Here is a 21,616-nt window from a genome sequence, read left to right as displayed (position 1 = left end):
CATCACTGACCACCATCACTGACCACCATCACTGACCACCATCACTGACCACCATCACTCACCACCATCACTCACCACCATCACTCACCACCATCACTCACCATCACTCACCAACATCACTGACCACCATCACTGACCACCATCACTGACCACCATCACTCACCATCACTCACCACCATCACTCACCACCATCACTGACCACCATCACTCACCACCATCACTCACCACCATCAATCACCACCATCACTCACCACCATCACTCACCACCATCACTCACCACCATCACTCACCACCATCACTCTTCATCACTCACCATCACTCACCACCATCACTGACCACCATCACTCACCACCATCACTCACCACCATCACTCACCACCACCACTCACCACCATCACTCACCACCATCACTCACCACCATCACTCACCACCATCACTCACCACCATCACTCACCACCATCACTCGCCACCATCACTCGACACCATCACTCACCACCATCACTCACCATCACTGACCATCACTGACCACCATCACTCACCATCACTGACCATCATCACTCACCACCATCACTGACCACCATCACCGACCACCATCACTGACCATCATCACTGATCACCATCATTGACCACCATCACTGACAACCATCACTGATCACCATCACTCACCACCATCACTCACCACCATCACTCACCACCATCACTCACCACCATCACTCACCACCACTCACCACGATCACTCACCATCACTCACCACCATCACTCACCACCATCACTCACCATCACTCACCACCATCACTCACCACCATCACTCACCACCATCACTCACCACCATCACTCATCACCAACACTCACCACCATCACTCACCACCATCACTCACCACACTCACCACCATCACTCACCACCATCACTCACCACACTCACCACCATCACTGACCACAATCACTGACTACTATCACTGACCACAATCACTGACCACCATCACTGACCACCATCACTGACCACCATCACTGACCACCATCACTCACCACCATCACTCACCACCATCACTCACCACCATCACTCACCACCATCACTCACCACAATCACTCACCACCATCACTCACCACAATCACTCACCACAATCACTCACCACCATCACTCACCACCATCACTCACCACCATCACTCACCACAACTCACCACCATCACTCACCACCATCACTCACCACCATCACTCGCCACCATCACTCACCACCATCACTCACCACCATCACTCACCACACTCACCACCATCACTCACCACAATCACTGACCACTATCACTGACCACCATCACTCACCACCATCACTCACCACCATCACTCACCACCATCACTCACCATCACTCACCACCACCACTCACCACCATCACTCACCACCATCACTCACCACAACTCACCACCATCACTCACCACCATCACTCACCACCACCAATGACCACCATCACTGACCACCATCACTGACCACCATCACTGACCACCATCACTGACCACCATCACTGACCACCATCACTCACCACCATCACTCACCACCATCACTCACCACCATCACTCACCACCATCACTCACCACCATCACTCACCACCATCACTCACCACCACCACTCACCACCATCACTCACCACCATCACTCACCACCATCACTCACCACCATCACTCGCCACCATCACTCACCACCATCACTCACCACCACTGACCACCATCACTGACCACCATCACTCACCATCACTGACCACCATCACTGACCACCATCACTGACCACCATCACTGACCACCATCACTGACCACCATCACTGACCACCATAACTGACAACCATCACTGACCACCATCACTGACCACCATCACTCACCACTATCACTCACCACCATCACTCACCACCACCACTCACCACCATCACTCACCACCATCACTGACCACCATCACTGACCACCATCACTCACCACCATCACTGACCACCATCACTGACCACCATCACTGACCACCATAACTGACAACCATCACTGACCACCATCACTGACCACCATCACTGACCACCATCACTGACCACCATCATTGACCACCATAACTGACAACCATCACTGACCACCATCACTGACCACCATCACTCACCACTATCACTCACCACCATCACTCACCACCACCACTCACCACCATCACTCACCACCATCACTCACCACCATCACTGACCACCATCACTGACCACCATCACTGACCACCATCACTGACCACCATCACTGACCACCATCACTGACCACCATCACTGACCACCATCACTGACCACCATCACTGACCACCATCACTGACCACCATCATTGACCACCATCACTGACCATCATCACTGACCACCATCATTGACCACCATCACTGACCATCATCACTGACCACCATCATTGACCACCATCACTGACCATCATCACTGACCACCATCATTGACCACCATCACTGACCATCATCACTCACCACCATCACTGACCACCATCACTGACCACCATCACTGACCACCATCACTGACCACCATCACTGACCACCATCACTGACCACCATCATTGACCACCATAACTGACAACCATCACTGACCACCATCACTGACCACCATCACTGACTACCATCACTGACCACCATCACTCACCACCATCACTCACCACTATCACTCACCACCATCACTCACCACTATCACTCACCACCATCACTGACCACCATCACTCACCACTATCACTCACCACCATCACTGACCACCATCACTCACCACTATCACTCACCACCATCACTCACCACTATCACTCACCACCATCACTGACCACCATCACTCACCACCATCACTGACCACCATCACTCACCACTATCACTCACCACCATCACTCACCACTATCACTCACCACCATCACTGACCACCATCACTCACCACTATCACTCACCACCATCACTCACCACCATCACTCACCACCATCACTCACTCTGCTGTGGGTTGAACTCTGCTCTCACTGCTGTGGGTTGAACTCTGCTCTCACTCTGCTGTGGGTTGTACACGGCTCTTACTCTGCTGTGGGTTGTACACTGTTCTCACTCTGCTGTGGGTTGTACACTGCTCACTCTGCTGTGGGTTGTACGCTGTTCTCATTCTGCTGTGGGTTGATCTCTGCTCGCACTCTGCTGTGGGTTGAACTCTGCTCTCGCTCTGCTGTGGGTTGTACGCTGCTCTCACTCTGCTGTGGGTTATATGCTGCTCTCACTCTGCTGTGGGTTGAACTCTGCCTTCACTCTGCTGTGGGTTGTATGATGCTCTCAGTCTGATGTGGGTTGAACTCTGCTCTCACTCTGCTGTGGGTTCAACGCTCCTCTCGCTCTGCTGTGGGTTGAGCTCTGCTCTCACTCTGCTGTAGGTTGAACTCTGCTCTCTGCTGTCTGTTGAACTCTACTCTGGGATGTACGCTGCTCTCATTCTGCTGTGGGTTATACGCTGCTCTCACTCTGCTGTGCGTTGAACTTTGCTCTCTGCTGTGGGTTGAACTCTGCTCTCACTCTGCTTTGGGTTGTACGCTGCTCTCACTCTGCTGCGGGTTGAACTCTGCTCTCTGCTGTGGGTTGAACTCTGCGCTCATTCTGCTGTGGGATGTACGCTGCTCTCACTCTGCTGTGGGTTGAACGCTGCTCTCACTGTGCTGTGGGTTGAACTCTGCTCTCTGCTGTGGGTTGAACTCTGCTCTCACTCTGTTGTGGGTTGAACGCTGCTCTCATTCTGCTGTGGGTTGAACTCTACTCTCACTCTGCTGTGGGTTGAACTCTGTTCTCACTCTCCTATGGGTTGCACACTGCTCTCACTCTGCTGTGGATTGTACACTGCTCTCACTCTGCTGTGAGTTGAACGCTGCTCTCATTCTGCTGTGGGTTGAACTCTACTCTCACTCTGCTCTGGGTTGAACTCTGCTCTCACTCTGCTGTGGGTTGAACTCTGCTCTTATTGTTGTGGGTTGAACTCTGCTCTCACTCTGCTGGGGGTTGTACACTGCTCTCACTGCAGTGGGTTGTACACTGCTCTCACTCTGCTGTGGGTTGTACAGTACTCTCACTCTGCTGTGGGTTGTACACTGCTCTCACTGTTGTGGGTTGTACGCTGCTCTCATTCTGCTGTGAGTTGTAGGCTGCTCTCACTCTGCTGTGGGTTGAACACTCCTCTCACTCTGCTCTGGTTTGAATTCTGTTCTCACTCTGCTGTGAGTTGAACTCTGTTCTCATACTGCTGTGGGTTGAATTCTACTCACTCTCCTGTGGGTTGAACGCTGCTCTCACTCTGCTCTGGGTTGAACTGTTCTGTCACTCTTCTGTGGGTTGAACTCTGCTCTCACTCTGCTGTGGGTTGAACTCTACTCTCACTCTGCTGTGGGTTGAACTCTACTCTCACTCTGCTGTGGGTTGAACTCTACTCTCACTCTGCTGTGGGTTGAACTCTACTCTCATTCTGCCCTGGGTTGAACTTTGCTCTCACTCTGCTGTGGGTTGAACTCTACTCTCACTCTTCTGTGGGTTGAACTCCACTCTCACTCTGCTGTGGGTTGAACTCTGTTGTCAGTCTGCTGTGAGTTGCAGTCTGCTGTCAATCTGCTGTGGGTTGAACTGTGCTCTCACTCTGCTCTGCTTTGAATTCTGTTCTCACTCTATTGTGGTTTGATCTCTGCTCTCACTCTGCTGTGGGTTGAAATCTGCTCTCACTCTGCTGTAGGTTGAACTCTGCTGTCACTCTGCTGTGGGTTGTAGGCTGTTCTCCCTCTGCTGTGGGTTAAACTCTGCTCTTACTCTGCTGTGGGTTGTACGCTGCTTTCACTGTGCTGTCGGTTGAACTCTGCTCTCATTCTGATGTGGGTTGAACGCTTCTCTCACTCTGCTGTGGGTTGAACTCTGCTCTTACTCTTCTGTGGGTTGAACTCTGCTCTCACTCTTCTGTGGGTTGAACTCTGCTCTCACTCTTCTGTGGGTTGAACTCTGCTCTCACTCTGATGTGGGTTGAACTCTGTTCTCTGCTGTGGGTTGAACTTTGCTCTCACTCTGCTGTGGGTTGAACTCTGCTCTCCCTCTGCTGTGGGTTGCACGCTGCTCTCGCTCTGCTGTGGGTTGCACACTGGTCTCACTGCTGTGGGTTGTACACTGCTCTCACTCTGCTGTGGGTTGAACTCTGCTCTCACTCTGCTGTGGGTTGAACGCTGCTCTCTCTCCTGTTAGTTGAACTCTGCTCTCACTCTGCTGTGGGCTGAACTCTGCTCTCACTCTCCTGTTAGTTGAACTCTGCTCTCAATCTGCTGTGGGTTGAACTCTGCTCTCACTCTGCTCTGAGTTGAACTCTGCTCTCACTCTACTCTGGGTTGAACTCTGCTGTGGGTTGTACGCTGCACTCACTGTGCTGTGGGTTGAACTTTGCTCTCACTCTGCTGTGGGTTGAATTCTGCTCTCTGCTGTGGGTTGTACTCTGCTCTCACTCTGCTGTGGGTTGAACTCTGCTCTCACTCTGCTGTGGGTTGTACACTGCTCTCACTCTGCTGTGGGTTGTACACTGCTCTCACTCTGCTGTGGGTTGAACTCTGCTCTCACTCTGCTGTGGGTTGAACTCTGCTCTCACTGCTGTGGGTTGAACTCTGCTCTCACTGCTGTGGGTTGAACTCTGCTCTCACTCTGCTGTGGGTTGTACACGGCTCTTACTCTGCTGTGGGTTGTACACTGTTCTCACTCTGCTGTGGGTTGTACACTGCTCACTCTGCTGTGGGTTGTACGCTGTTCTCATTCTGCTGTGGGTTGATCTCTGCTCGCACTCTGCTGTGGGTTGAACTCTGCTCTCGCTCTGCTGTGGGTTGTACGCTGCTCTCACTCTGCTGTGGGTTATATGCTGCTCTCACTCTGCTGTGGGTTGAACTCTGCCTTCACTCTGCTGTGGGTTGTATGATGCTCTCAGTCTGATGTGGGTTGAACTCTGCTCTCACTCTGCTGTGGGTTCAACGCTCCTCTCGCTCTGCTGTGGGTTGAGCTCTGCTCTCACTCTGCTGTAGGTTGAACTCTGCTCTCTGCTGTCTGTTGAACTCTACTCTGGGATGTACGCTGCTCTCATTCTGCTGTGGGTTATACGCTGCTCTCACTCTGCTGTGCGTTGAACTTTGCTCTCTGCTGTGGGTTGAACTCTGCTCTCACTCTGCTTTGGGTTGTACGCTGCTCTCACTCTGCTGCGGGTTGAACTCTGCTCTCTGCTGTGGGTTGAACTCTGCGCTCATTCTGCTGTGGGATGTACGCTGCTCTCACTCTGCTGTGGGTTGAACGCTGCTCTCACTGTGCTGTGGGTTGAACTCTGCTCTCTGCTGTGGGTTGAACTCTGCTCTCACTCTGTTGTGGGTTGAACGCTGCTCTCATTCTGCTGTGGGTTGAACTCTACTCTCACTCTGCTGTGGGTTGAACTCTGTTCTCACTCTCCTATGGGTTGCACACTGCTCTCACTCTGCTGTGGATTGTACACTGCTCTCACTCTGCTGTGAGTTGAACGCTGCTCTCATTCTGCTGTGGGTTGAACTCTACTCTCACTCTGCTCTGGGTTGAACTCTGCTCTCACTCTGCTGTGGGTTGAACTCTGCTCTTATTGTTGTGGGTTGAACTCTGCTCTCACTCTGCTGGGGGTTGTACACTGCTCTCACTGCAGTGGGTTGTACACTGCTCTCACTCTGCTGTGGGTTGTACAGTACTCTCACTCTGCTGTGGGTTGTACACTGCTCTCACTGTTGTGGGTTGTACGCTGCTCTCATTCTGCTGTGAGTTGTAGGCTGCTCTCACTCTGCTGTGGGTTGAACACTCCTCTCACTCTGCTCTGGTTTGAATTCTGTTCTCACTCTGCTGTGAGTTGAACTCTGTTCTCATACTGCTGTGGGTTGAATTCTACTCACTCTGCTGTGGGTTGAACGCTGCTCTCACTCTGCTCTGGGTTGAACTGTTCTGTCACTCTTCTGTGGGTTGAACTCTGCTCTCACTCTGCTGTGGGTTGAACTCTACTCTCACTCTGCTGTGGGTTGAACTCTACTCTCACTCTGCTGTGGGTTGAACTCTACTCTCACTCTGCTGTGGGTTGAACTCTACTCCCATTCTGCCCTGGGTTGAACTTTGCTCTCACTCTGCTGTGGGTTGAACTCTACTCTCACTCTTCTGTGGGTTGAACTCCACTCTCACTCTGCTGTGGGTTGAACTCTGTTGTGAGTCTGCTGTGAGTTGCAGTCTGCTGTCAATCTGCTGTGGGTTGAACTCTGCTCTCACTCTGCTCTGCTTTGAATTCTGTTCTCACTCTATTGTGGTTTGATCTCTGCTCTCACTCTGCTGTGGGTTGAAATCTGCTCTCACTCTGCTGTAGGTTGAACTCTGCTGTCACTCTGCTGTGGGTTGTAGGCTGTTCTCCCTCTGCTGTGGGTTAAACTCTGCTCTTACTCTGCTGTGGGTTGTACGCTGCTTTCACTGTGCTGTGGGTTGAACTCTGCTCTCATTCTGATGTGGGTTGAACGCTTCTCTCACTCTGCTGTGGGTTGAACTCTGCTCTCACTCTTCTGTGGGTTGAACTCTGCTCTCACTCTTCTGTGGGTTGAACTCTGCTCTCACTCTTCTGTGGGTTGAACTCTGCTCTCACTCTGATGTGGGTTGAACTCTGTTCTCTGCTGTGGGTTGAACTTTGCTCTCACTCTGCTGTGGGTTGAACTCTGCTCTCCCTCTGCTGTGGGTTGCACGCTGCTCTCGCTCTGCTGTGGGTTGCACACTGGTCTCACTGCTGTGGGTTGTACACTGCTCTCACTCTGCTGTGGGTTGAACTCTGCTCTCACTCTGCTGTGGGTTGAACGCTGCTCTCTCTCCTGTTAGTTGAACTCTGCTCTCACTCTGCTGTGGGCTGAACTCTGCTCTCACTCTCCTGTTAGTTGAACTCTGCTCTCAATCTGCTGTGGGTTGAACTCTGCTCTCACTCTGCTCTGAGTTGAACTCTGCTCTCACTCTACTCTGGGTTGAACTCTGCTGTGGGTTGTACGCTGCACTCACTGTGCTGTGGGTTGAACTCTGCTCTCACTCTGGTGTGGGTTGAACTCTGCTCTCTGCTGTGGGGTGAACTCTGCTCTCAGTCTTCTGTGGGTTGAACTCTGCTCTATGTTGTGGATTGAACTCTGCTCTCACTCTGTTGTGGGTTGAACGCTGCTCTCACTCTTCTGTGGGTTGAACTCTGCTTTCACTCTGCTATGGGTTGTTCTCTGCTCTCACTTTGCTGTGGGTAGAACTCTGCTATGGGTTGTACGCTGCTCTCGCTCTGCTGTTGGTTAACTCTGCTCTCACTCTGCTGTGGGTTCAACTCTGCTCTCACTATGCTGTGGGTTGAATGCTGCTCTCACTCTGCTGTGGATTGAACTCTGCTCTCTGCTGTGGGTTGAACTCTGCTGTCTCTCTCTCTGCTGTGGGTTCTACGCTGCTCTCACTCTGATGGTTGTATGCATCTCTTTGCTGTGGGTTAAACTCTACTCTCACTCTGCTGTGGCTTGAATTCTGCTCTCACTGTGCTGTGGGTTGAACTCTGCTCTCACTCTGCTCTGGTTTGAATTCTTTTCTCACTCTGTTGTGGTTTGACTTCTGCTCTCACTCTGCTGTGGGTTGAACTCTGCTCTCACTCTGGTGTGGGTTGAACTCTGCTGTCACTCTGCTGTGGGTTGTAGGCTGTTCTCACTCTGCTGTGGGTTGAACTCTACTCTCACTCTGCTGTGGGTTGAACTCTACTCTCACTTTGCTGTGGGTTGAACTTTGCTCTCACTCTGCTGTGGGTTGAACTCCACTCTCACTCTGCTGTGGGTTGAACTCTACTCTCACTCTTCTGAGGGTTGAACTCTTCTCTCATTCTGCTGTGGGTTGAACTGTTCTGTCACTCTGCTGTGGGTTAAACTTTGCTCTCACTCTGCTGTGGGTTGAACTCTGCTGTCAGTCTGCTCTCAATCTGCTGTGGGTTGAACTCTGCTCTCTCTCTGCTGTGGGTTGATTTCTGTTCTCACTCTATTGTGGTTTGACCTCTGCTCTCACTCTGCTGTGGGTTGAACTATGCTTTCACTCTGCTGTGGGTTGAACTCTGCTCCCACACTGATGTGGGTTTAACTCTGTTCTCTGCTGTTGGTTGAACTCTGCTCTCACTCTGCTGTGGGTTAAACTCTGCTCTCTCTCTGCTGTGGATTGTACGCTGCTGTCACTCTGCTGTGGGTTGAACTCTGCTCTCACTCTGCTGTGGGTTGAACTCTGCTCTCACTCTGCTGTGGGTTGAACGCTGCTCTCACTCTGCTGTGGGTTCAACTCTGCTCTCGTTCTGCTGTGGGCTGAACTCTGCTCTCACTCTGCTGTTAGTTGAACTCTGCTCTCACTATGCTGTGGGTTGAACTCTGCTCTCAATCTGCTGTGGGTTGAACTCTGCTCTCACTCTGCTGTGAGTGGAACTCTGCTCTCACTCTGCTGTGGGTTGAACTCTGCTTTCACTCTGCTCTGGGTTGTACACTGCTTTCACTGTGCCTTGGGTTGAACCCTGCTCTCACTCTGCTGTGAGTTAAACCCTGCTTTCACTATGCTGTGGGTTGAACTCTGCTCTCAATCTGCTGTGGGTTGAACTCTGCTCTCACTCTGCTGTGAGTAGAACTCTGCTCTCACTCTGCTGTGGGTTGAACTCTTCTGTCACTCTGCTGTGGGTTGAACTCTGCTCTCGCTCTGGTGTGGGTTGAACTCTGCTCTCACTCTGCTGTGGGTTGAACTCTGCTCTCTGCTGTGGGTTGAACTCTGCTCTCACTCTCCTGTGGGTTGAACCCTGCTCTACGTTGTGGATTGAACTCTGCTCTCACTCTGCTTTGGGTTGAACTCTTCTGTCACTCTTCTGTTGGGTGAACTCTTCTCTCACTCTGTTGTGGGTTGAACTCTGCTCTCACTTTGCTGTGGGTTGAACTCTGCTCTCACTCTGTTGTGGGTTGAACGCTGCTCTCACTCTTCTGTGGGTTGAACTCTACTTTCACTCTGCTATGGGTTGTACTCTGCTCTCACTCTGCTGTGGGTTGAACTCTGTTCTCACTCTGCTGTGGGTTGAACTTTGCTCTCACTCTGCTGTGTGTTGAACTGTTCTGTCACTCTGCCGTGGGTTGAACTCTACTCTCACTCTGCTGTGGGTAGAACTCTGCTCTCACTTTGCTGTGGGTTCAACTCTGCTATGGGTTGTACGCTGCTCTCGCTCTGCTGTTGGTTAACTCTGCTCTCACTCTGCTGTGGGTTGAACTCTGCTCTCACTATGCTGTGGGTTGAACTTTGCTTCGCTCTGCTGTGGGTTGAACGCTGCTCTCACTCTGCTGTTGGTTGAACTCTGCTCTCTCTCTCTCTCTGCTTTGCGTTCTACGCTGCTCTCACTCTGCTGTTGGTTGTATGCAGCTCTTTGTTGTGGGTTAAACTCTACTCTCACTCTGCTGTGGGTTGTACGCTGCTCTCACTCTTTTGTGGGTTGAACTCTGCTCTCACTCTGCTGTGGGTTGAAGTCTGCTCTACTCTGCTGTGGGTTGACTCTGCTCTGGGTTGTACACTGCTCTCACTCTGCTGTGAGTTAATCCCTGCTCTCACTATGCTGGGGGTTGAACTCTGCTCTCAATCTGCTGTGGGTTGAACTCTGCTCTCACTCTGCTGTGATTGGAACTCTGCTCTCACTCTGCTGTGGGTTGAACTCTTCTGTCACTCTGCTGTGGGTTGAACTCTGCTCTCACTCTGGTGTGGGTTGAACTCTGCTCTCTGCTGTGGGTTAAACTCTGCTCTCACTCTCCTGTGGGTTGAACCCTGCTCTACGTTGTGGATTGAACTCTGCTCTCACTCTGCTGTGGGTTGAACTCTTCTGTCACTCTTCTCTTGGTTGAACTCTTCTCTCACTCTGTTGTGGGTTGAACTCTGCTTTCACTCTGTTGTGGGTTGAACGCTGCTCTCACTCTTCTGTCGTTGAACTCTACTTTCACTCTGCTATGGGTTGTACTCTGCTCTCACTCTGCTGTGGGTTGAACTCTGTTCTCACTCTGCTGTGGGTTGACGCTTTGCTCTCACTCTGCTGTGTGTTGAACTCTTCTGTCACTCTGCTGTGGGTTGAACTCTACTCTCACTCTGCTGTGGGTAGAACTCTGCTCTCACTTTGCTGTGGGTTCAACTCTGCTATGGGTTGTACTCTGCTCTCACTCTGCTGTTGGTTAACTCTGCTCTCACTCTGCTGTGGGTTTAATTCTGCTCTCACTATGCTGTGTGTTGAACTCTGCTCTCACTCTGCTGTGGGTTGAACGCTGCTCTCACTCTGCTGTGGTTGAACTCTGCTCTCACTCTGCTGTGGGTTGAACTTTGCTTTCACTCTGCTGTGGGTTGAACTCTGCTCTCACTCTGCTGTGGGTTGAACTCTGCTCTCTCTCTGCTGTCTCTCTCTCTGCTTTGCGTTCTACTCTGCTCTCACTCTGCTGTGGGTTGTATGCAGCTCTTTGCTGTGGGTTAAACTCTACTCTCACTCTGCTGAGGGTTGAATTCTGCTCTCACTCTGCTGTGGGTTGAACTCTGCTCTCACTCTGCTGTGGGTTGTACGCTGCTCTCACTCTTCTGTGGGTTGAACTCTGCTCTCACTCTGCTGTGGGTTGAAGTCTGCTCTAACTGTTGTGGGTTGAACTCTGCTCTCGCTCTGCTGTGGATTGAACTCTGTTCTCATTCTTCTGTGGGTTGTACACTGCTCTCACTGCAGTGGGTTGTACGCTGCTCTCTCACTGATGTGGGTTGTACGCTGCTCTCATTCTGCTGTGGGTTGGACACTGCTCTCAATCTGCTTTGGGTTGTACACTGCTCTCACTCTGCTGTGGGTTGAACTCTGCTCTCATTCTGCTGTGGGTTGAACTCTGCTCTCACTGTGCTGTGGGTTGAACTCTGTTCTCACTGTGCTGTGGGTTGAACTCTGCTCTCACTATGCTGTGGGTTGAACTCTGCTCTCAATCTGCTGTGGGTTGAACTCTGCTCTCACTCTGCTGTGAGTGGAACTCTGCTCTCACTCTGCTGTGGGTTGAACTCTGCTTTCACTCTGCTGTGAGTTAAACCCTGCTCTCACTATGCTGGGGGTTGAACTCTGCTCTCAATCTGCTGTGGGTTGAACTCTGCTGTCACTCTGCTGTGGGTTGTCGGCTGTTCTCACTGTGCTGTAGGTTGAACTCTGCTCTCACGCTCCTGTGGGTTGTACTCTGCTCTCATTCTGCTGTGGGTTGAAGTCTGCTCTCACTCTGCTGTGAGTTGAACTCTGCTCTCACTCTGCTGTGGGTTGAACTCTGTTTTCACTCTGCTGTGGGTTGTACGCTGCTCTCACTGTGCTGTGGGTTGAACTCTGCTCTCACTATGCTGTGGGTTCAACTCTGCTCTCAATCTGCTGTGGGTTGAACTCTGCTCTCACTCTGCTGTGGGTTGAACTCTGCTCTCACTCTGCTGTGGGTTGAACTCTGCTCTCACTCTGCTGTGGGTTGAACTCTGCTCTCACTCTGGTGTGGGTTGAACTCTGCTCTCACTCTGCTGTGGGTTGAACTCTGCTCTCTGCTGTTGGTTAAACTCTGCTCTCACTCTCCTGTGGGTTGAACCCTGCTCTACGTTGTGGATTGAACTCTGCTCTCACTCTGCTGTGGGTTGAACTCTTCTGTGACTCTGTTGTGGGTTGAACTCTGCTCTCACTCTGCTATGGGTTGTACTCTGCTCTCACTCTGCTGTGGGTTGAACTCTGTTCTCACTCTGCTGTGGGTTGAACTTTTCTCTCACTCTGCTGTGTGTTGAACTGTTCTGTCACTCTGCCGTGGGTTGAACTGTACTTTCACTCTGCTCTGGGTAGAACTCTGCTCTCACTTTGCTGTGGGTTCAACTCTGCTATGGGTTGTACGCTGCTCTCGCTCTGCTGTTGGTTAACTCTGCTCTCACTCTGCTGTGGGTTGAACTCTGCTCTCACTATGCTGTGGGTTGAACTTTGCTTTCACTCTGCTGTGGGTTGAACGCTGCTCTCACTCTGCTGTTGGTTGAACTCTGCTCTCTCTCTCTCTCTCTCTCTCTCTGCTTTGCGTTCTACGCTGCTCTCACTCTGCTGTTGGTTGTATGCAGCTCTTTGTTGTGGGTTAAACACTACTCTCACTCTGCTTAGGGTTGAATTCTGCTCTCACTCTGCTGTGGGTGGAACTCTGCTCTCACTCTGCTGTGGGTTTTACTCTGCTCTCACTCTGCTGTGGGTTGTACGCTGCTCTCACTCTTCTGTGGGTTGAACTCTGCTCTCACTCTGCTGTGGGTTGAAGTCTGCTCTAAATGTTGTGGGTTGAACTCTGCTCTCGCTCTGCTGTGGATTGAACTCTTCTCTCATTCTTCTGTGGGTTGTACACTGCTCTCACTGCAGTGGGTTGTACGCTGCTCTCTCACTGATGTGGGTTGTACGCTGTTCTCATTCTGCTGTGGGTTGGACACTGCTCTCAATCTGCTCTGGGTTGTACACTGCTCTCACTCTGCTGTGGGTTGAACTCTGCTCTCACTCTGCTGTGGGTTGAACTCTGCTCTCATTCTGCTGTGGGTTGAACTCTGCTCTCACTGTGCTGTGGGTTGAACTCTGCTCTCACTCTGCTCTTTTTGAATTCTGTTCTCACTCTGTTGTGGTTTGACCTCTGCTCTCACTCTGCTGTGGGTTGAACTCTGCTCTCACTCTGGTGTGGGTTGAACTCTGCTGTCACTCTGCTGTGGGTTGTAGGCTGTTCTCACTCTGCTGTGGGTTGAACTCTGCTCTCACGCTCCTGTGGGTTGTACGCTGCTCTCATTCTGCTGTGGGTTGGACACTGCTCTCAGTCTGCTTTGGGTTGTACACTGCTCTCACTCTGCTGTGGGTTGAACTCTGCTCTCACTGTGCTGTGGGTTGAACTCTGCTCTCACTCTGATGTGGGTTAAACTCTGCTCTCTGCTGTGGGTTGAACTCTGCTCTCACTCTCCTGTGGGTTGAACTCTGCTCTCACTCTGCTGTGGGTTGAACTCTTCTGTCACTCTTCTGTGGGTTGAACTCTACTCTCACTCTGCTGTGGGTTGAACTCTACTCTTACTCTGCTGTGGGTTGAACTCTACTCTCACTCTGTTGTGGGTTGAACTCGGCTCTCACTTTGCTGTGGTTTGAACTCTGCTCTCACTCTGTTGTGGGTTGAACGCTGCTCTCACTCTTCTGTGGGTTGAACTCTGCTTTCACTCTGCTATGGGTTGTACTCTGCTCTCGCTCTGCTGTGGGTTGAACTCTGCTCTCACTCTTCTGTGGGTTGAACTCTACTCTCACTCTGCTGTGGGTTGAACTCTACTCTTACTCTGCTGTGGGTTGAACTCTACTCTCACTCTGCTGTGGGTTGAACTCTGCTCTCACTCTGCTGTGGGTTGAACTCTACTCTCACTCTGCTGTGGGTTGAACTCTACTCTCACTCTGCTGTGGGTTGATCTCTACTCTCACTCTGATGTGGGTTGAACTCTACTCTCACTCTGCTGTGGGTTGAACTCTGCTCTCACTCTGCTGTGGGTTGAACTCTGCTCTCACTCTGCTGTGGGTTGAACTCTGCTCTCCCTCTGCTGTGGGTTGAACTCTACTCTCACTCTGCTGTGGGTTGAACTCTGCTCTCACTCTGCTGTGGGTTGAACTCTACTCTCACTCTGCTGTGGGTTTAACTTTGCTCTCACTCTGCTGTGGGTTGAACTCTACTCTCACTCTGCTGTGGGTTGAACTCTGCTCTCACTCTGCTGTGGGTTGAACTCTACTCTCACTCTTCTGTGGATTGAACTCTGCTCTAACGCTGCTGTGGGTTGAACTCTACTCTCACTCTTTAGTGGGTTGAACTCTGCTCTCACTCTGCTGTGGTTTGAACTCTACTCTCACTCCGCTGTGGGTTGAACTCTACTCTCACTCTGCTGTGGGTTGAACTCTACTCTCACTCTGCTGTGGGTTGAACTCTACTCTCACTCTGCTGTGGGTTGAACTCTGCTCTCACTCTGCTGTGGGTTGAACTCTGCTCTCACTCTGCTGTGGGTTGAACTCTACTCTCACTCTTCTGTGGATTGAACTCTACTCTCACTCTGCTGTGGGTTGAAGTCTGCTCTAACTGTTGTGGGTTGAACTCTGCTCTCGCTCTGCTGTGGATTGAACTCTGCTCTCATTCTTCTGTGGGTTGTACACTGCTCTCACTGCAGTGGGTTGTACGCTGCTCTCTCACTGATGTGGGTTGTACGCTGCTCTCATTCTGCTGTGGGTTGGACACTGCTCTCAATCTGCTTTGGGTTGTACACTGCTCTCACTGTGCTCTTTTTGAATTCTGTTCTCACTCTGTTGTTGTTTGACCTCTGCTCTCACTCTGCTGTGGGTTGAACTCTGCTCTCACTCTGGTGTGGGTTGAACTCTGCTGTCACTCTGCTGTGGGTTGTAGGCTGTTCTCACTGTGGTGTGGGTTGAACTCTGCTCTCACGCTCCTGTGGGTTGTACGCTGCTCTCATTCTGCTGTGGGTTGAAGTCTGCTCTCACTCTGCTGTGAGTTGAACTCTGCTCTCACTCTGCTGTGGGTTGAACTCTGTTTTCACTCTGCTCTGGGTTGTACACTGCTCTCACTCTGCTGTGAGTTAATCCCTGCTCTCACTATGCTGGGGGTTGAACTCTGCTCTCAATCTGCTGAGGGTTGAACTCTGCTCTCACTCTGCTGTGATTGGTACTCTGCTCTCACTCTGCTGTGGGTTGAACTCTTCTGTCACTCTGCTGTGGGTTGAACTCTGCTCTCACTCTGGTGTGGGTTGAACTCTGCTCTCTGCTGTGGGTTAAGCTCTGCTCTCACTCTCCTGTGGGTTGAACTCTTCTGTCACTCTTCTCTTGGTTGAACTCTTCTCTCACTCTGTTGTGGGTTGAACTCTGCTTTCACTCTGTTGTGGGTTGAACGCTGCTCTCACTCTTCTGTGGGTTGAACTCTACTTTCACTCTGCTATGGGTTGTACTCTGCTCTCACTCTGCTGTGGGTTGAACTCTGTTCTCACTCTGCTGTGGGTTGAACTTTGCTCTCACTCTGCTGTGTGTTGAACTGTTCTGTCACTCTGCCGTGGGTTGAACTCTACTCTCACTCTGCTGTGGGTAGAACTCTGCTCTCACTTTGCTGTGGGTTCAACTCTGCTATGGGTTGTACGCTGCTCTCGCTCTGCTGTTGGTTAACTCTGCTCTCACTCTGCTGTGGGTTGAACTCTGCTCTCACTATGCTGTGGGTTGAACTTTGCTTTCACTCTGCTGTGGGTTGAACGCTGCTCTCACTCTGCTGTTGGTTGAACTCTGCTCTCACTATGCTATGGGTTGAACTTTGCTTTCACTCTGCTGTGGGTTGAACGCTGCTCTCACTCTGCTGTTGGTTGAACTCTGCTCTCTCTCTCTCTCTCTCTCTCTCTGCTTTGCGTTCTACGCTGCTCTCACTCTGCTGTTGGTTGTATGCAGCTCTTTGCTGTGGGTTAAACTCTACTCTCACTCTGCTGAGGGTTGAATTCTGCTCTCACTCTGCTGTGGGTTGAACTCTGCTCTCACTCTGCTGTGGGTTGTACGCTGCTCTCACTCTTCTGTGGGTTGAACTCTGCTCTCACTCTGCTGTGGGTTGAAGTCTGCTCTAACTGTTGTGGGTTGAACTCTGCTCTCGCTCTGCTGTGGATTGAACTCTGTTCTCATTCTTCTGTGGGTTGTACACTGCTCTCACTGCAGTGGGTTGTACGCTGCTCTCTCACTGATGTGGGTTGTACGCTGCTCTCATTCTGCTGTGGGTTGGACACTGCTCTCAATCTGCTTTGGGTTGTACACTGCTCTCACTCTGCTGTGGGTTGAACTCTGCTCTCATTCTGCTGTGGGTTGAACTCTGCTCTCACTGTGCTGTGGGTTGAACTCTGTTCTCACTGTGCTGTGGGTTGAACTCTGCTCTCACTATGCTGTGGGTTGAACTCTGCTCTCAATCTGCTGTGGGTTGAACTCTGCTCTCACTCTGCTGTGAGTGGAACTCTGCTCTCACTCTGCTGTGGGTTGAACTCTGCTTTCACTCTGCTGTGAGTTAAACCCTGCTCTCACTATGCTGGGGGTTGAACTCTGCTCTCAATCTGCTGTGGGTTGAACTCTGCTGTCACTCTGCTGTGGGTTGTCGGCTGTTCTCACTGTGCTGTAGGTTGAACTCTGCTCTCACGCTCCTGTGGGTTGTACTCTGCTCTCATTCTGCTGTGGGTTGAAGTCTGCTCTCACTCTGCTGTGAGTTGAACTCTGCTCTCACTCTGCTGTGGGTTGAATTCTGTTTTCACTCTGCTGTGGGTTGTACGCTGCTCTCACTGTGCTGTGGGTTGAACTCTGCTCTCACTATGCTGTGGGTTCAACTCTTCTCTCAATCTGCTGTGGGTTGAACTCTGCTCTCACTCTGCTGTGAGTGGAACTCTGCTCTCACTCTGCTGTGGGTTGAACTCTTCTGTCACTCTGCTGTGGGTTGAACTCTGCTCTCACTCTGGTGTGGGTTGAACTCTGCTCTCACTCTGCTGTGGGTTGAACTCTGCTCTCTGCTGTGGGTTAAACTCTGCTCTCACTCTCCTGTGGGTTGAACCCTGCTCTACGTTGTGGATTGAACTCTGCTCTCACTCTGCTGTGGGTTGAACTCTTCTCTCACTCTGTTGTGGGTTGAACTCTGCTCTCACTCTGCTATGGGTTGTACTCTGCTCTCACTCTGCTGTGGGTTGTACTCTGTTCTCACTCTGCTGTGGGTTGAACTTTTCTCTCACTCTGCTGTGTGTTGAACTGTTCTGTCACTCTGCCGTGGGTTGAACTGTACTTTCACTCTGCTCTGGGTAGAACTCTGCTCTCACTTTGCTGTGGGTTCAACTCTGCTATGGGTTGTACGCTGCTCTCGCTCTGCTGTTGGTTAACTCTGCTCTCACTCTGCTGTGGGTTGAACTCTGCTCTCACTATGCTGTGGGTTGAACTTTGCTTTCACTCTGCTGTGGGTTGAACGCTGCTCTCACTCTGCTGTTGGTTGAACTCTGCTCTCTCTCTCTCTCTCTCTCTCTCTCTCTCTCTGCTTTGCGTTCTACGCTGCTCTCACTCTGCTGTTGGTTGTATGCAGCTCTTTGTTGTGGGTTAAACTCTACTCTCACTCTGCTGAGGGTTGAATTCTGCTCTCACTCTGCTGTGGGTTGAACTCTGCTCTCACTCTGCTGTTGGTTGAACTCTGCTCTCACTCTGCTGTGGGTTGTACGCTGCTCTCACTCTTCTGTGGGTTGAACTCTGCTCTCACTCTGCTGTGGGTTGAAGTCTGCTCTAAATGTTGTGGGTTGAACTCTGCTCTCGCTCTGCTGTGGATTGAACTCTGCTCTCATTCTTCTGTGGGTTGTACACTGCTCTCACTGCAGTGGGTTGTACGCTGCTCTCTCACTGATGTGGGTTGTACGCTGTTCTCATTCTGCTGTGGGTTGGACACTGCTCTCAATCTGCTTTGGGTTGTACACTGCTCTCACTCTGCTGTGGGTTGAACTCTGCTCTCACTCTGCTGTGGGTTGAACTCTGCTCTCATTCTGCTGTGGGTTGAACTCTGCTCTCACTGTGCTGTGGGTTGAACTCTGCTCTCACTCTGCTCTTTTTGAATTCTGTTCTCACTCTGTTGTGGTTTGACCTCTGCTCTCACTCTGCTGTGGGTTGCACTCTGCTCTCACTCTGGTGTGGGTTGAACTCTGCTGTCACTCTGCTGTGGGTTGTAGGCTGTTCTCACTCTGCTGTGGGTTGAACTCTGCTCTCGCTCCTGTGGGTTGTACGCTGCTCTCATTCTGCTGTGGGTTGGACACTGCTCTCAGTCTGCTTTGGGTTGTACACTGCTCTCACTCTGCTGTGGGTTGAACTCTGCTCTCACTGTGCTGTGGGTTGAACTCTGCTCTCACTCTGCTGTGGGTTGTACGCTGCTCTCACTCTGCTGTGGGTAGAACTCTGCTCTCACTTTGCTGTGGGTTCAACTCTGCTATGGGTTGTACGCTGCTCTCGCTCTGCTGTTGGTTAACTCTGCTCTCACTCTGCTGTGGGTTGAACTCTGCTCTCACTATGCTGTGGGTTGAACTTTGCTTTCACTCTGCTGTGGGTTGAACGCTGCTCTCACTCTGCTGTTGGTTGAACTCTGCTCTCACTATGCTGTGGGTTGAACTTTGCTTTCACTCTGCTGTGGGTTGAACGCTGCTCTCACTCTGCTGTTGGTTGAACTCTGCTCTCTCTCTCTCTCTCTCTCTCTCTCTGCTTTGCGTTCTACGCTGCTCTCACTCTGCTGTTGGTTGTATGCAGCTCTTTGCTGTGGGTTAAACTCTACTCTCACTCTGCTGAGGGTTGAATTCTGCTCTCACTCTGCTGTGGGTTGAACTCTGCTCTCACTCTGCTGTGGGTTGTACGCTGCTCTCACTCTTCTGTGGGTTGAACTCTGCTCTCACTCTGCTGTGGGTTGAAGTCTGCTCTAACTGTTGTGGGTTGAACTCTGCTCTCGCTCTGCTGTGGATTGAACTCTGTTCTCATTCTTCTGTGGGTTGTACACTGCTCTCACTGCAGTGGGTTGTACGCTGCTCTCTCACTGATGTGGGTTGTACGCTGCTCTCATTCTGCTGTGGGTTGGACACTGCTCTCAATCTGCTTTGGGTTGTACACTGCTCTCACTCTGCTGTGGGTTGAACTCTGCTCTCATTCTGCTGTGGGTTGAACTCTGCTCTCACTGTGCTGTGGGTTGAACTCTGTTCTCACTGTGCTGTGGGTTGAACTCTGCTCTCACTATGCTGTGGGTTGAACTCTGCTCTCAATCTGCTGTGGGTTGAACTCTGCTCTCACTCTGCTGTGAGTGGAACTCTGCTCTCACTCTGCTGTGGGTTGAACTCTGCTTTCACTCTGCTGTGAGTTAAACCCTGCTCTCACTATGCTGGGGGTTGAACTCTGCTCTCAATCTGCTGTGGGTTGAACTCTGCTGTCACTCTGCTGTGGGTTGTCGGCTGTTCTCACTGTGCTGTAGGTTGAACTCTGCTCTCACGCTCCTGTGGGTTGTACTCTGCTCTCATTCTGCTGTGGGTTGAAGTCTGCTCTCACTCTGCTGTGAGTTGAACTCTGCTCTCACTCTGCTGTGGGTTGAACTCTGTTTTCACTCTGCTGTGGGTTGTACGCTGCTCTCACTGTGCTGTGGGTTGAACTCTGCTCTCACTATGCTGTGGGTTCAACTCTGCTCTCAATCTGCTGTGGGTTGAACTCTGCTCTCACTCTGCTGTGGGTTGAACTCTGCTCTCACTCTGCTGTGGATTGAACTCTTCTGTCACTCTGCTGTGGGTTGAACTCTGCTCTCACTCTGGTGTGGGTTGAACTCTGCTCTCACTCTGCTGTGGGTTGAACTCTGCTCTCTGCTGTTGGTTAAACTCTGCTCTCACTCTCCTGTGGGTTGAACCCTGCTCTACGTTGTGGATTGAACTCTGCTCTCACTCTGCTGTGGGTTGAACTCTTCTGTGACTCTGTTGTGGGTTGAACTCTGCTCTCACTCTGCTATGGGTTGTACTCTGCTCTCACTCTGCTGTGGGTTGAACTCTGTTCTCACTCTGCTGTGGGTTGAACTTTTCTCTCACTCTGCTGTGTGTTGAACTGTTCTGTCACTCTGCCGTGGGTTGAACTGTACTTTCACTCTGCTCTGGGTAGAACTCTGCTCTCACTTTGCTGTGGGTTCAACTCTGCTATGGGTTGTACGCTGCTCTCGCTCTGCTGTTGGTTAACTCTGCTCTCACTCTGCTGTGGGTTGAACTCTGCTCTCACTATGCTGTGGGTTGAACTTTGCTTTCACTCTGCTGTGGGTTGAACGCTGCTCTCACTCTGCTGTTGGTTGAACTCTGCTCTCTCTCTCTCTCTCTCTCTCTCTCTCTGCTTTGCGTTCTACGCTGCTCTCACTCTGCTGTTGGTTGTATGCAGCTCTTTGTTGTGGGTTAAACTCTACTCTCACTCTGCTTAGGGTTGAATTCTGCTCTCACTCTGCTGTGGGTGGAACTCTGCTCTCACTCTGCTGTGGGTTTTACTCTGCTCTCACTCTGCTGTGGGTTGTACGCTGCTCTCACTCTTCTGTGGGTTGAACTCTGCTCTCACTCTGCTGTGGGTTGAAGTCTGCTCTAAATGTTGTGGGTTGAACTCTGCTCTCGCTCTGCTGTGGATTGAACTCTTCTCTCATTCTTCTGTGGGTTGTACACTGCTCTCACTGCAGTGGGTTGTACGCTGCTCTCTCACTGATGTGGGTTGTACGCTGTTCTCATTCTGCTGTGGGTTGGACACTGCTCTCAATCTGCTCTGGGTTGTACACTGCTCTCACTCTGCTGTGGGTTGAACTCTGCTCTCACTCTGCTGTGGGTTGAACTCTGCTCTCATTCTGCTGTGGGTTGAACTCTGCTCTCACTGTGCTGTGGGTTGAACTCTGCTCTCACTCTGCTCTTTTTGAATTCTGTTCTCACTCTGTTGTGGTTTGACCTCTGCTCTCACTCTGCTGTGGGTTGAACTCTGCTCTCACTCTGGTGTGGG

The 21,616-nt window shown here is 51.3% G+C and overlaps 1 protein-coding gene across 3 annotated transcripts in view; it reads left to right on the top strand.

Moving 5' to 3' along the window:
- The window catches only part of LOC128706569 (uncharacterized), a 516,652-nt gene that overhangs the window by 197,736 nt on the left and 297,300 nt on the right, over positions 1-21,616 (top strand). The gene's annotated exons all lie outside the window — the stretch shown is intronic.

Source organism: Cherax quadricarinatus, chromosome 2 (assembly GCF_038502225.1).
Source record: "Cherax quadricarinatus isolate ZL_2023a chromosome 2, ASM3850222v1, whole genome shotgun sequence".
Classification (NCBI taxonomy): Eukaryota; Metazoa; Arthropoda; class Malacostraca; order Decapoda; family Parastacidae; genus Cherax; species Cherax quadricarinatus.
This window is presented reverse-complemented; position numbering and strand designations above follow the sequence as displayed.